This window comes from Lissotriton helveticus, chromosome 1_1 (genome assembly GCF_964261635.1).
Source record: "Lissotriton helveticus chromosome 1_1, aLisHel1.1, whole genome shotgun sequence".
NCBI lineage: Eukaryota > Metazoa > Chordata > Amphibia > Caudata > Salamandridae > Lissotriton > Lissotriton helveticus.
This window is the reverse complement of record NC_136057.1, coordinates 57,374,243-57,390,473: the sequence shown is the minus strand read 5'-3', so window position 1 is coordinate 57,390,473 and position 16,231 is coordinate 57,374,243. Positions and strand designations below refer to the sequence as shown.

The window sequence follows — 16,231 nt, the reverse complement described above, 5'->3', positions numbered from 1 at the left end:
AATGGCTATCACGGTTGCTAGCTATATATGTATTGGAAAAAGCAATGTATGATAAAAAAGGCCCGACGATAAAGCAACTGGGTAAAAGAATATGGGCCCCCATAACCGAATGGAAACAAAGGCTAGAAAATAGCTAGAAATCTATAAATTATCACCAGCTCTTCTCTTCTCTTGTCTCTCCTGCTCTTTTCTCTTCCTTTGCTCTTTCTTGTTGTCCAAATGTAATTGGATAATATAATGTGTATGTTGTTTCAATACGAGGAGTTATACTGTATAATTTTTTATATATGCATTCCTTTTCCCATGTATATAAGATTGTGATATATGAATTGGAGGTTATAATTGGATAATGATAATGTCCTATGTCTGATGATGATGATTAATAAAAAAAAAAAAAAAAAAAAAAAAAGAGACCATGTCTCCATGGACTGCGAGCGTCTTAATAAAAATTACCCACGTCTGTGTCTTTACAGGCGCCAATGCTTGTTTCCCATATGAGACCCTGTCAAGGATTTTGAGAGTCCACCCACGTCTGTGTCTTTACAGGCGCCAATGCTTGTTTCCCATACGAGATCCTGTCATGGACTCTGAGTGTCCACCCACGTCTGTGTCTTTGCAGGTGCCAATGCTTGTTTCACATACGAGATCCTGTCATAGACTCTGAGTGTCCACCCACGTCTGTGTCTTTACAGGCGCCAATGCTTGTTGCCCATACGAGATCCTGTCATGGACTCTGAGTGTCCACCCACGTCTGTGTCTTTGCAGGCGCCAATGCTTGATTCCCATACAAGATCCTGTCATGGACTCTGAGTGTCCCCCCCGTCTGTGTCTTTACTGGCGCCAATGCTTGTTTCCCATACGAGATCCTGTCATGGACTCTGAGTGTCCACCCATGTCTGTGTCTTTGCAGGCGCCAATGCTTGATTCCCATACAAGATCCTGTCATGGACTCTGAGTGTCCCCCCCGTCTGTGTCTTTACTGGCGCCAATGCTTGTTTCCCATACGAGATCCTGTCATGGACTCTGAGTGTCCACCCATGTCTGTGTCTTTGCAGGCGCCAATGCTTGATTCCCATACAAGATCCTGTCATGGACTCTGAGTGTCCCCCCCGTCTGTGTCTTTACTGGCGCCAATGCTTGTTTCCCATACGAGATCCTGTCATGGACTCTGAGTGTCCACCCATGTCTGTGTCTTTGCAGGCGCCAATGCTTGATTCCCATACAAGATCCTGTCATGGACTCTGAGTGTCCCCCCGTATGTGTCTTTACAGGCGCCAATGCTTGTTTCCCATACAAGATCCTGTCATGGACTCTGAGTGTCCACCCATGTCTGTGTCTTTGCAGGCGCCAATGCTTGTTTCCCATATGAGACCCTGTCATGGACTGTGAGTGAAACAATCATGTATGTGTCTTTGCAGGCACCAATGCTTGTTTCTCTGCTGGAGCCTGGTTGCGGCGGTTCCGTCAGCGGCCACCAGAGGGCACTCCTCGCCTGCTGATGAAACCCACTGAGCTGCACATTGGATGTAAGGAGAAGAGTTTCCTCTTCCGGGTCAGCAGCGGCAGAGACAGCACCAGCAGTGGGGGTGACATCACTTCCTGTCTCTCCTTGTGTGCAGCCTGCTGCCGAGGAGGAAGGAACCTCATCTGTCTGTGCAGTTACCTTCATCTACAGACCCCCCTCAGGCCCCAGATCTCCCCCTACCCCACCACGGCCCCCCAGGAGGGCGAGGGAGCCTGGACACGTCTGCACAGATCTCTGCTCAGGTAGGAGATTGTCAGCACCTTCTGCTGTGTTTGTAGAAATAGACTGAATAATCCTGGAGGGAATCTCTGCAGGAGCTGGGCTGAGCTGGGCTCTTCTATCCGGGGGCCCCTGGGGCTGAGCTGGACTCTTCTATCCGGGGGCACCTTGGGCTGATCTGGGCCCTTCTATCCGGGGGCCCCTGGGGCTGAGCTGGGCTCTTCTATCTGGGGACCCTGGGGCGGAGCTGGGCTCTTCTATCAGGGGACCCCGGGGCTGAGATGGGCTCTTCTATCCGGGTCCCCTGGGTTTGAGCTGGGCTCTTCTATGTGGGGGCCTCTGGGGCTGTGCTGAGCTCTTCTATCTGGGGCCCCTTGGGTTGACCTGGGCTCTTCTATCTGGGGGCCTCTGGGGCTGTGCTGGGCTCTTCTATACAGGGGCCCCTGGGGCTGAGCTTGGCTCTTCTATCCGGGGCCCCTGGGGCTGAGCTTGGCTTTTCTATCTGGGGCCCCTGGGGCTGAGCTGGGCTCTTCTATCCGGGGGGCCGTGGGGCTGAGCTGGGCACTTCTATCCGGAGGCCCTTGGGACTGAGTTGGGCTCTTCTATCAGGGGGCCCTGGGGCTGAGCTGGGCTCTTCTATCTGGGGGCCCCTGGGGCTGAGCTGGGCTCTTCTATCCGGGGCCCCTGGGGCTGAGCTTGGCTCCTCTATCTGGGGGCCCTGGGGCTGGGCTGGGCTTGTCTATCCGGGGACCCCGGGGCTGAGCTGGGCTCTTTTAACCAGGGGCCCCTGGGGCTGAGCTGGGCTCTTCTATCCGAGGGCCCCTGGGGCTGAGCTGGGCTCTTTTATCCAGGGGCCCTTGTGGGCTGAGCTAGGCTCTTCTATCCGGGATCTGTGCACTGCATCTTAGTGCACTATGAGGAATCTATGCACTGGAGCTGCCCGTGCTGGTAAGGGTGGTGGGGCGGGGCGGGGTGAGGAGGGAGTCAACAGCCGACGAAGTAAAATTAAAATTAAAAAAAATAAAACCGCTTACCTTGCGCTTGCTTATTTTTAATGGGTTTCCTTTTTGAACCTCTGGTACCTTTCAAATGCCATTGTGCTAAATCGACATTGTACCCTCGCACGGAAGGATGAATCTGACACTTCAGTCATGTAAGCAGAAAGGTGTGTGAGCTGTGCAGTGCGCTCACCAAAGTTTTTAATGTGAATCTATAGTGGTTTGAGTTTGGCGTTTTCACAATTTCCCTGCATGCAGCACATGTCACGGAGTATTTCTGTGTCATAACAACCACAGGACATGCAGAGCCATCTGTATAGAAGACTCTCTTATAGTCCTCCGTGGGTAGGATATTAGAACTTTGTGGTATATTTTGTGTATAGTGCATAAATTCTTAAATGCCGAGAGTCAGATCATACTCAAATGTTACATCAACTCCACTTAAAGATGCAGGCCATTGCGTCATCATCTGTTGTGGCCAGTAATGTCACTATACACTCCGCCCTGGTCAGGTGTTGTTCCGCGCCATCATCTGTTGTGGCCAGTATTATTACTATACACTCCGCCCTGGTCAGGTGTCGTTCCGTGTCATCATCTTTTGTGGCCACTATTGTCACTATACTTTCCGCCCTGGTCAGGTGTTGTTCCGCGTCATCCTCTGTTGTGACCAGTATTGTCACTATACATTCCGCCCTGGTCGGGTGTCGTTCCGCGTCATCATGTGTTGCTGCCAGTATTGTTACTATACACTCCGCCCTGGTCGGGTGTCGTTCTGTATCATCATCTGTTGCTGCCGGTATTGTCACTGTACACTCCGCCCTGGTAGGGTGTTGTTCCGCGTCATCATCTGTTGTGTAAATGTTGTCAATGTAAGATGGCGCCTCTGGATCTTTCTGTAAGAGATCCATAATTGATGCTGCAAATAAACCAGGACCATTCTAAAAGCCACTGGCAATCATGTATAACAGAACTGAGAAAGAGCTTAGACACTCCCTCTCAGGCACTATATTTTGTCTGAAAAGTCCATTGTACAGCTTATGAGAGTGTGTGTGACTTTAATCTAAAACTATTCTGTATGTTCAATCAGGTTTTAAAACTGTACAACTACAAGGCATTATAATGGCGTGATCTTCAGCTGACTGCGGATAGCTTTAATGTTGTGTTTGCTTCAGGCTTTGGAGCTATTGAGCCTGTGTTTGGGGCTCAGCAATGGCTTGTAGAATAGATTCTTTATCCCACCCTTCTTGGATTCAATACTGCGCTGGAGCCTACTTTAAAGCTTACTCACACGCATTCTTTTCCCTCAGGTCCCCGGGTTTGTAGGAGAAAAATGCTAACAATTTTACCTCCTCTCCTGAGGGCTCATCCCTTATGAAGGCTTGGGACTGTGACCCTCTGCAAGAAGGATGTTGTCGGCAGCTGATAAATGTGGGCAGAATATAACATTAAATTTGTGTATATATCGCCCTCAATTAGTATTTTTACAATCTGAACACGATCTGGAGGATTTACATGTCCATCAGAGTTTCTGACTGTATGTATTCTTCAGTCTGATTCACCAACAGAAGTTCTCGAAGAATCTGGTGCACTATTTTCACTTCAGCTGGGCTGTCCACCAGCGCCGTCACCCAAGTACTGTTCCGCAGAAGTATCCGTAGTTTGCAGGGCATTTTCTTTAGTTAATCAAGTTCCTTTCTTTCTTTTTTAGAGTGAGTAATAGAGTTCAACCTTTCTCTTCCTTCTTTACACTAACCTCAGCGGCTTGTCCTGATTCGCCTTTCTGATTAGTACACTCACTTTTTCTGTGGTATTCGGTACGTCAAGCCCTCTTGGCCCAAAAAGAATGAGAAGTAATGCTATTAGAATACAGGTGCCAGTCTGGCTTTTATATTTTTGTATGGTCCGTCAAATTGTATCCACCTTCGCTGGACTTCTGAGTTGATGGAAATCCAGTCCTTTTCTTTTTGTGTTACTGTCTTTTTCGTCTTTTTATGTCCTTTCTAGTCTCTGGTGTTGTTTTTTCCTCACCAGAACACTCAGTCTCATTTTTTGTTGTGAGCTGCGGTTTGATGGCTCATGACCCCAAGGTGTCACGCCCACAGAAGTATATGTTTCAAAATCATTTTAGGTGGCTCCTGTTCAAACTCTTGAACAGGGATTGCTGCAGCCTCTGACGCATAGCCACAGCCGCTGCTTCTCGGCTCAGCATGATTGAGGAAACTGTTTTAAGATTTCACATTCATTTAATTCCTAGATCTAGGGCTGGTGCAGCCTTGTACTAATTTGTTCTTGCCTTAGTACATCGGTAAGTACTGCCCATGATGGCATGCCATGGGTAGTACGGTTGATACTTCATCTCATTCCTAGATCTAGGGCTGGTGCAGCCTTGTGCTCATTTGTTCTTGCCTTAGTACATCGGGTAGTACAGCCCATGACGGCGTGCCATGGGTAGTACGGTTGATGCTTTATCTCATTCCTAGACCTAGGGAGGGTGCAGCCTTGTACTCATTCGTACTTTCCTTAGTACATCAGGTGGTACCGCCAATGAGGGTGTGCCATGGTTAGTACGGTTGATTCTTCATTTAATTCCTATTTCTAGGGATGGTGCAGCCTTGTACTCATTTGTTCTTGCTTTAGTACATCGGGTAGTACCGCCCATGACGGCGTGCCATGGGTAGTACGGTTGATACTTCATCTCATTCCTAGATCTAAGGAGGGTGTAGCCTTGTGCTCATTTGTTCTTGCCTTAGTACATCGGGTAGTACCGCCCATGACGGCGTACCATGGGTAGTACGATTGATACCTCATCTCATTCCTAGATCTAGGGAGGGTGTAGCCTTGTACTCATTTGTACTTTCCTTAGTTCATCGGATAGTACCGCCCATGATGGCGTGCCATGGATGGTATGGTAGATACTTCATCTCATTCGTAGATCTACGGAGGGTGCAGCCTTGTACTCATTTGTATTTAACTTAGTACATCGGGTAGTACCACCCATGACGGCGGGCCATGGGTAGTACGGTTGATACTTCATCTCATTCCTAGATCTAGGGCTGTTGCAGCCTTGTACTCATTTCTTCTTGCCTTAGTACATCGGGTAGTACCGCCCATGTGGGTGTGCCATGGGTAGCACGGTTGATACTTCATCTCATTCCTAGATCTAGGGAGTGTGCAGACTAGTACTCATTTGCTCTTGCCTTAGTACATCGGGTAGTACAGCCAATGAGGTTGTGCCATGGGTAGTACGGCTGATACTTCATCTCATTCCTAGATCTAGGGAGGGTTCAGCCTTGTACTCATTTGTCCTTACCGTAGTACATCGGGTAGTACCGCCCATGACGGCGTGCCATGGGTAGTACGGTTGATACTTCATCTCATTCCTAGATCTAGGGAGGGTTCAGCCTTGTACTCATTTGTTCTTACCGTAGTACATCGGGTAGTACCGCCAATGACGGCGTGCCATGGGTAGTACGGTTGATATTTCATCTCATTCCTAGATCTAGGGCTGGTGCAGCCTTGCACTCATTTGTTCTTGCTTTAGTACATCGGGTAGTACCACCCATGACGGCTTGCATTGGGTAGTACGGTTGATACTTCATCTCATTCCTAGATCTCGGGAGGGTGCAGCCTTGTACTCATTTGTTCTTGCTTTAGTACATCGGGTAGTACCACCCATGACGGCTTGCATTGGGTAGTACGGTTGATACTTCATCTCATTCCTAGATCTCGGGAGGGTGCAGCCTTGTACTCATTTGTTCTTGCTTTAGTACATCGGGTGTACCGCCCATGACGGCGATCCGTGGGTAGTACGGTTGATACTTCATCTCATTCCTAGATCCAGGGCTTGTGCAGCCTTGTACTCATTTGTTCTTGCCTTAGTACATCGGGTAGTACCACCCATGACGGCTTGCATTGGGTAGTACGGTTGATACTTCATCTCATTCCTAGATCTCGGGAGGGTGCAGCCTTGTACTCATTTGTTCTTGCTTTAGTACATTGGGTGTACCACCCATGACGGTGTGCCATGGGTAGTACGGTTGATACTTCATCTCATTCCTAGATCTAGGGCTGGTGCAGCCTTATTCTCATCTGTTCTTGCATTAGTACATCGGGTAGTATCGCCCATGACGGCGTGCCATAGGTAGTACAGTTGATACTTCATCCCATTCCTAGAGCTAGGGCTGGTGCAGCCTTGTACTCATTTATACTTTCCTTAGTTCATCGGGTAGTACCGCCAATGAGGGTGTGCCATGGGTAGTATGGTTGATACTTCATCTCATTCCTAGATCTAGGGCTGGTGCTGCCTTGTACTCATTTGTACTTTCCTTAGTTCATCAGGTAGCACCGCCAATGAGGGTGTGCCTTGCGTAGCAGTGTAGATACTTTCCCAGGTGTTGTACGCCTATGAAGGTGTCACCAACCCAAGGGGACGTCTCATCTCCACAATGCTGCTCCTCTGGTTGGTGTTGCAAGCGATCCAGAAGGCAGTTTTGTTGCTTTTTACGGGCACTTTGCCCATAGTGGCGCTTGTAGTCCGTGGACAGATTGCTTGTACGGAACCCTGTTTCTATGGTACAGGTCCTACTCAGCACGCTCTGCCTGCTTTGTTCTGAAATACATACTGTCTGATTTACCTATATAGGACACTGTGTATACCGAGCCAGTACGGTATCAGGAGCCCTCTGATTTAGGGAACCCAGTCGGGCATTCTGAGGTATGTGGGGGTTAAGTGACCAACAAACCAATCTTGTGAACTGGAAGGGTGAAAGGGTCCATCGGGTCGTGATATGCTTGGGGCTGAGTCAGAACGGCTGCATCTTTGTAGGAGTGGAAAGCGTAGTACCGGCATCTATAGGATCAAAGTTCACTCATGAATAAAACATTTCAAAGGCAGGCACTGCATGTGCATGTACAACAAATGTTACTGCCCCCCTGTGCTCAATGTTGCCTCTGTCTTCACAATGTTGTGTAACTTCTGCCCTGTAATTAACTCCGATCAAACCAGGAGCTCCATGTTTAAAGAACCATTTCAACTAACGAAAGATCCAATGTGCAAATACTACAGATTTGTCTGGATTAGTAGTTTTCTGCTGAAAAATTCCCCTAATGGTCCGCTCTGGAAAATAAATCTACCTGAAATGTTTGTTGAGAGCTCACATAAACCCCTTAAATGCTGGCCTTTCTCCTCCCCTCGCCCACATGACAAGCACTCTTTTAGATATTTAGGGTAGCTCGTTGGACTTTTCGCATTGAACTCTGATATAATGGTTGTGATTTCTGATCTCTGCGCACTTTGGCACTGTGGCCCAGTGTAAAGTGCGTGCGCTCTCTGAGTGCATGTGGTGAGATTGGCCTGCCCTCCCATAGGAATGCATGTGGGATACGTGTGTCCATGGTAGTTCCTGATGTGACAGGAGTGCAGGGGCGAGTTTTGTTTGTGCGAACTCGTGAGATTAAATGCTGCGTGACGGTGTGCGCAGATTTAATGTGTCTAGTGTAGCAGTGCCACCTTTAGAAGTTGCCATTTCTGTGTGCAGTGAATGTAAATTGACTGTCTGGACTGTGATTGACAGGAGCTGGCTGGTGTGCTTGGCTCCAGGAGTCAGGATGGGTCTGCCGGTGGTGAATGGGGAGATCTGCATGTAGATGGGAGGGAAGAGTTGCATCTAGGACCTGAATAGGGCTGGGCCTTCCCTCCACAATGCTTGTTCCCCCCGTCGTGGTGTGTCTGGTGTCCCTGGCCTGTCCTGTGAATAGGGAGAGGGGCTGAGCAAAACAAAGTGCTCCAGAACCAGTTGCATCTGGTTCTTCCCTTTGTTGTAATTTGTTGTAATTTGGCAGTGATGGGATTAGCATTAGCAAAAGCCATCCTGTATTTAGAAGTTATCTTGTCCGTTTTGTGGAATGCCGCTCGGTTGAATCTATCAAAGGCTCTCGCTCTTTCTTGGATCCTCAGCAGTCAGCTACAACAGTGCATATGACATCCCTTACTTTAAATAAGGACCCTGATATCTCGCATTTAGATAGCATTCCTATGCTATTTCGCGAGACAACTCCTCTATCCGATATGCCCATAGTCCAGCCAACCAACACCACACCCCGCATTAGCAATTCAATTGAAGTGGTAGAAGCACTATCTGAGCTGCCCCCATTAGTAGCTGAGGTAACTCAAAAAAAGGCCCAAAAAAAAGAGACATCCAAAGTACAGGGTCCACCGCCAAGGAAAAGGCGAAAGAGGAGGAGTGACCCGCTGAAAACTAAGACTAGTCACGCTGACTTTGGTAAAACCTCTAAAATCCCTACACCGAAGGTAGTCAATACGGTAGACTTAGCTACTCCACCACACCTCCCGGCTAATGAAACACCGTGTCCTGCTTTATTAGGAAGCATGGAACAGCTCATTAGATCCCTTACACTCCCGATTGTAGAAAGACTAAAAAAATTGGTGCAAAGGTTGGGGATCCTAGAACAGGCAATTAGTATAAATACAGGGCTAATTAAGGACTTTGGGAAGCCAGAACTGTTATATTCAATTCCTGCATCACCCCCAAACTTTAACTCTCACAAGGAGGTAACTAAAATTGTTAAACCAACTACCCATGAACAACAGAGGGCAACTCCTCCTACATTGGTACACAAACCAGTGCAGAACGTTGTGAGAGAGGACCAGATGGGAAATAGAACAGCCCACCTAGGAATTGTACAAGATGGGACGAGTAGTAATAGCCCAGTCAGGGTAGATAAGCCTAAGGGACGCCCAGTGGAATTGCCTCCAGAAGCGGTACCGTATGTGGTGGTCGTTACGGGAGTAGATGGTAAAAGGGAGGATTTCTATCAGCTAAAACATAAAGTCATATACTGGCTCAGACAGCATAGACCACTCCCCTATAACATAAACGGTGAGATCCTGCACGTTCGGCGTCTCCCCTGGTTGGGAAACAGTATCCAGGACATTGAGGGGGACATTATTGTTGTCAATTTTAGAGACCGTGGAGCTGTCAGATACATTTTAGGCAGGTTCCCAGGTATTGGTAGCAACTCTATCATTCCCAAAGATCTGACGTATTTTTACCCAAGGCCCTTAGTGTTTCCTACAATGCATCTTGGGGCTTTGGCCTGCCACCAATCTAATCGTCCTATACCTTTTAAAAAACGATATATGCCCCATGCATCCTACCCCATGGCCCCTGATAGAGTATTTGGGTGGGATACTGTTCCACCTAGACATCACAGAACTAGGTGGACAGGTCCATCGGGCCCGCTTACCCCATTGGAGGTGACGAACAGATTCAATGCACTCATTAGCATCGACGACTGTGATTGCCAGATTGGGTTTCCTGGCAGTCCTCTGCCCACTACCGAAGAAACGGAGTCATTTGTAAACCATAGTACTATAGCTAAACCCCTGGTATCGGAACAGGTATCTCAACCTCCACCCACTATTCCCCTTGCTGACCGAGTTACATTAAGCGGTGAAGCAGAGGAAATGGTGGATGTGAGTATTAACGCAATTAGTGAACCCTCTGGTCCCTGGGATGGTGCGCTGATCAAGCAAGGTATAGCTGACTCCGAAATCAAAATTCTTTCCTAGAATGTTGCGGGATTGAAGAGCATACTGCCCATTTCAGCTTGGGGTTCCTTTATGTCCTTACATGATATTTGCATGCTACAGGAAACCTGGGCGTTAAAAGAAAGTATAGTCCCAGTGGTTTTGCAACTTTTAATATTCTAGCAACTATGGGCGGTCGTGGAAGGCCATCGGGTGGGTTGTCCATCTGGGTTGGCACCCATTTGGGGGTTCATGCAACGCATATTAATACTAACTCCTTAGATGTCCAGTGCGTACTCCTAACCACGCAAAATAGGCAAAAGATAGCTTTGATTAATGTATACTCGAGGCCAGTTAGGCGGGGCTTGGAGTCTGAGGCTATAGAAACTTTATTAAAATTTATACAGACGATTGATTCTTCCACTGTGATAATTTTGTGTGGAGAATTCAATTGTCATTTTGAGCCTCTTGTGGACCCGAGTCTGGGTGACCCAGATGAAGTTGATTTGCTGTGGTCTATCCCAGATCCGCTGATCCCACAGGTCAAGGCTTGGATCCCCACTTGTTTTACAACTGCAGTCATTGACCCTAGTCACTTCATTACGAGCATGCAATGGGAGGGTGGAGCCTGACAGGCCTGGGAGAACTACCTTCAATCGATTAAACCAGACTTCTGTGATTGATTACATATTCATGGAAGCCAGGAACTGGGATAGGTTGCTTGAGTTTAGGGTTGTCGACAGGTATGATAGCGACCATAATGCCTTAGTTCTTTCTCTTAAACAGGGGAGTTTTGGGTTAAATAATCCACCACCTTCCCAAAAAAGTGCTTCACAACCATTAATAATCACCAATTGTAGGCGCAGGGTTAAATGGCCAGACTTTCAGGACTCCCCAGCCAAACTTGCTGACTTGTATGAGACCGTCATTCCATTTATTGCTGAAATGGGGGATCCTGATTGTATGGGAAGGGCCACTGCCATACATAATCAATTGGTGGCCAGTCTAAAGGATACCCTTTGCCCTTTGGTAAGGACTAGTCAGCCCCGGGCAAATAAGCACTTGTGGTTTAACGCCTCATGTCGTAAGTCAAAAAAAGCCTTGTTATCAGTATTAAAAACTAATGACGTTGGAGCTATTAAGGTTAAACGTACTCTGTATAAAAAGGCAATTTGTGACGCTAAGAGGGAATGGGAGGTTCTCCTGTGGGAGGAGTTGGGAGCTGCACTTACTTCTAGAGACTCCAAATTATTCTGGTCTATTGTTGCAACTGGCCTTCATGGCCTTAACTCTGTGCCTGGCCCTAATATTGCCCCGAAAATTTGGGAAAGGCATTTTGGCGGCCTATACGGAATCCCTGAGATTGACACCTCAACTTGTGATAGTTCTGAATTCCAACAAATTTTAAATAACTTTGGGCCTGAAGAGTGTGGAAGGATGACTACAGTCCCCAGTCTTCACCCCCAGGTTGAACTTTTTACATTAAGAGAGGTTGAGGCAGCAATAGGTAAACTGCTTCCCAATAAGGCCCCTGGGTTAGATAAATTGCCAGGTGATCTATTTCGAACACAGCCCAAAATTTGGGCCCCTTACCTGGTCGTTCTATTTAACGGGGTTCTTCAGGGTGCAGACTTGCCCCCTACTTGGCTGGGGGCTGAGATCGTGCCAATCCTTAAAAAGGGTTGTCCGCTTACCCCCTCGAACTATAGACCAATGAGCTTAATTGACACATCACAAAAGCTAATGGGGAGGATCCTCCTTGACAGGATTCTTGGATGGATCGATGAGAATGAGATTCTAACCACATTCCAGGCAGGCTTTAGGTCCGGCACTTCCACCTTAGATCAGATATTTCGTCTGCAGGTCCTGTATTGGAAGGTAGTAAAGGTGGAGGGTGGCAGCCTCTACCTTGTCTTCGTGGACCTGCGGGCAGCTTTTGATTTAGTTCCTCGAGCGAAATTGTGGAAGGTACTGGCAGACCTAGGACTTCCGTCTTATCTGCTGTCCATTTTGTCTAGGCTCCATACAAACAACTATGCCCAGGTAAGGTGTGGTAGGTATGGTGACCTCACGGACCAATTTCCTGTCCAAAAAGGGGTTCACCAAGGGTGCGTATTGGCTCCCACGTTATTCAGCCTTTAGATTAATGGACTTGTGGACCATCTGAATGGTGTGGTAGACAATGATGCCCCCAAACTGGCCACGGGGAGGGTATCCACTCTGATGTTTGCAGACGACACTCTGTTGTTGTCTAAAACATCGTCGGGCATCCAAAAAACACTTGATGGTTTTGTAGAGTTCTGTGTGCTCCGGGGATTGGAAATCAACCTGGAAAAAACAAAGTTTGTGATATTCAATCCCCCGAAGTGGACACGCCCAAACCCGGTCCTACATGGTATTTCCCTTGAGAGGGTCGAGACATTTGTTTATTTGGGTGTTACCCTTACAGAGAATTTTGAGTGGAACACACAGATTGCCAAGTCGAAATTAAAACTACTACAGTACCTGGGGGGTATTAGCAAAGTAATCAAGGGGTCAACATTTAAGCCGGTGTCCCCGGCCTTGGAAATATACTGTCGCCAGGTTAGAACTGCAGTAATCTATGGGGCGGAGCTTTGGGGGCACAAATATATATCGACCCTTTCAATGGTGGAACAAACCTTTATGAGGAATCTAGTTGGATTACCGGCTAGTACACCCTTGACCCCCCTCAGAATGGACCTTGGAATGGAGCCAATAGAGGAAATTGTGAGTGCAAGACCAATCATGTACTGGAAGAGGTTGTGGTCAGTTCCAGAATTGGCCGCCTACAGAGCAGAACTATCTGAGATTTGGATTTCTCTCAAATACAAAAAGATACCGTGGTTGGAGCATATTAGGGCAGACAGTATCCAGCTGGGTCTCCCGGACTTGTGGGAAAAACCAGAGACTTTTTGCGCTGGGATACCTAAACGAGAACTCCATGCTCTGATACGTATGCAGAATTTCCAAAGACTTCTGAGCTCTACAACTATGGGCAGGCTAACGTCTGAGTTCCTCTTGGTTAAATCGGAATGCAAAATCGAGGAATTCATGGATGTAATTGAACCCCCTCTTGCTAGAAAGCTGTATCTTCAGTTAAGGCACGGCACTTTACCAATTAGGTCATTTACTACTAAATGGTCCAAAACTAATATTGAAGGTTGCCCTGCCTGTGATTACAAAATTGAAAATGTACAACACATCTTGTTTTTTTGTCCTGCTTATTCTGCAATCGGAAAATGTTGTCTGATTCCAATTTGTAAGAACCTCAAATTTCTGCATTTTATCCAGGCATGTAGAATATTGACTTATGACACCCATCCCCCCATTGTGTTTGCTGTATCTCGATACCTATTCAGTATGTGGCGTAGGAGACAAACATTTTTAACCTAAATGCTAGTAATTATGTAATTTTACCGTTCCTCTTCATTGATAACTCCCAGTTTAATTCTCTTCTTAAAAGTCTAATGATTATTTATTGTTTTAACAACTTGTGCTGGTTTGTATTTTATGCGCACCTTTATGGTCATCGACCGAAATAAAGTTATCAATTGAATTGGAATGCATTTTGTATTTCTGGCAGCCATCTTGTTTGCCATGTGCTACCGTGTGCTCACCATTCGCTCTGTCCTACCTTGCTGTTGTCTGCCCTTGAAATCTGCCTAGAGACAGGTTATATTTAGCCTCTTCTGCTTCGCACATGCTCAGTTGAGCTTGCAGCTGTCCCTAGTTTGTAAATGTCAGGATATGTTCACCAGAATTAGCAACTGTTAGCTCCTCCCACTCGTTGACTGTGCATTTTCTGTATGACCTTATATGTACCTAAAACCTGCATTTTGTACTTGTACCGCCTTCTTTTGAGACCCTGTGTGGGTATAAAAGGACCAAGCTCCTTCCATTCAGGGTGCTACTTCATACATTACCGAAGGGTGTTGTGTGAATGTAGTTCCACCTCATGAGGTTTAATGAATCTTGTATTTTCTATTCCAGTTTCTGTGCCAACTTCTATTCTATGGTCTGAAGGACTCTGAGCAGAGAAGGGTGAACCCCTTGCACTGGCAGGCCTTGCTGAGGCTCACTACTACAAATTGGCTCTCCAACGCAGGGCTCATTGGCGACTCAGATGCACGAAGGAGTGGTCGAAACGAAGGATTGGAATCTCGCTTTGGACGCGATCGCTGCCCGAGGCGACCCGAGTCTTGGCAACCACGGCGTTTTTCCTTACTTTCTGATCTGACCATCCAGGTGGTGCCGGCCCTCGACTGAGATCTCTTCTGTTGATTCGCCGTGCAGTGACCAGTTGGTCGATTTGAGAACTTGGCAGTTGGAATCTGGACACCAATTGATTGGTAAGAGTTGTTGGATGCAACACTTGCTGTTGGTTTTTGATGCCTTGGATTGGTAAGGTAGTTTAGTAACGCTTACTGTGGCTATTGATTTGTAGCATTGGCCAACATTTGTATTTGAAATTCGTAATATATACATTGCAATTTATATAGGCAGGTAGTGATGAGATTTTTCTCCACTTTGAATTGATTTGAATGGCGCAACGTACGAAGAGTACCTTAAGCGCTACTTTGATTATAATACTGCATATTCTGCACTATTTTTGGCATGCCTGTTTTTAGCACACTTCGTAGGATGCGTTGCTTTTGTAGTGGTACCAGTTTGAGACTCGATGAAGCACAACTGGCCCCACCGGAGGGGATGCCTAATGAGGACATGTATATTAAGTATGGTATTTCTTCTAAAATGTTCAGCACGTTATGGAATAAATATACTAGGAAGGATCCTGAGTTGCGTTGGCCTATGCAGGGGTCATTTGATTAACGAAAGATTCAGTATGTGAAACAATGTATGTTTAGGCGAAAGGCTAGGCACGATATGTTTGACTGTGTACGAATGTAGGAGAAAGAAGTACGTGAACAAATGAAGCGTGAGCAAGCCTTGATTGAAAAAGAACAGCGAAAGAACATTTATGCGAAGGCATTAGATTTGAAAAATACAGAACTGAAAGAACTAAAAGAGAGGGAAGATAGGGAGCGCCATTTACAGGTAACTGGCCAATACGCTGTTAGGCAACCCCTTTATCCTATCCTTAATAAACCGCAAGATGATTTCCTTTTATTAGATCGTTTTCCGCCTCCATATACTCTTCCTTCTGCGCCTCATGAGTCCGATGAGGATTCCCCTACAGATCAGGACAAAACACGGGAAACTCGCTCTATGTTACCAGTAGCATGTTCCACAGAGCTTAGATCGGATGCTCGTAAAGCCGCCCATAACACTGATTCTGCTTCTGATATATTAGATCACATAAAGGATTGGCAGGAAAGGGAGCAAATATATTTCACAGAGGTGTTTGCCGCGGAAGATGTTGAATGGTATAGGAAACATTCTGAGAAATTGGAGCCTGTTGATGTAGCAAATGATTGTAAGCAAATGCGTGATGGTCTGTTTGTCTTTTCTCAGGTGGCTGACTCTATCAGGCGTTTGGTTAAATTATGTGTTGAGGCTGTCCGTTTGCGAGAGGAGAAAAAGGCAGCAGACGCAGCTGCACAAATGTCTCAGACCGGCGTGACACAAGCTTCTATCTTCGGATCAGATAAGACTATGATAGTTCATGCGAAACCTATGCGGGAAGCCGCACCTTTGTATGTTCCTCCTAAAGGAGCGGGTACGAGTGATGATAAGACTTCTGCGGATGAAAAAGGTTATTTTATTTATAATTGGGTTTACACTCCTTGGAATAGAGGGGATGTTATGGCTCTTAAAACTGCATTACCTGATCCGCAGAAAAAATCCAGCAGCTTTTTATGAGGAAGTTGAGGGTGCCATTAGTTCCTGTACTATGACTGCCTGATATTGATTTGTTTTTCGGATTGATATTACCCCCTGACATGTGGAGAACTGTTAGTA

At 46.7% G+C, this 16,231-nt stretch overlaps 1 long non-coding RNA gene across 1 annotated transcript in view; it reads left to right on the top strand.

Annotated features, from left to right (window-relative positions):
- The first annotated feature begins 1,615 nt into the window (after nucleotides 1–1,615).
- LOC144767460 (uncharacterized) overlaps nucleotides 1,616–16,231 on the top strand; it is a 34,214-nt gene continuing 19,598 nt past the window's right edge. Inside the window, exons 1-2 of the long non-coding RNA XR_013598214.1 lie at nucleotides 1,616–1,767; nucleotides 14,303–14,661. This is a non-coding gene — a long non-coding RNA (uncharacterized LOC144767460). The remainder of the gene's footprint in view (nucleotides 1,768–14,302; nucleotides 14,662–16,231) is intronic.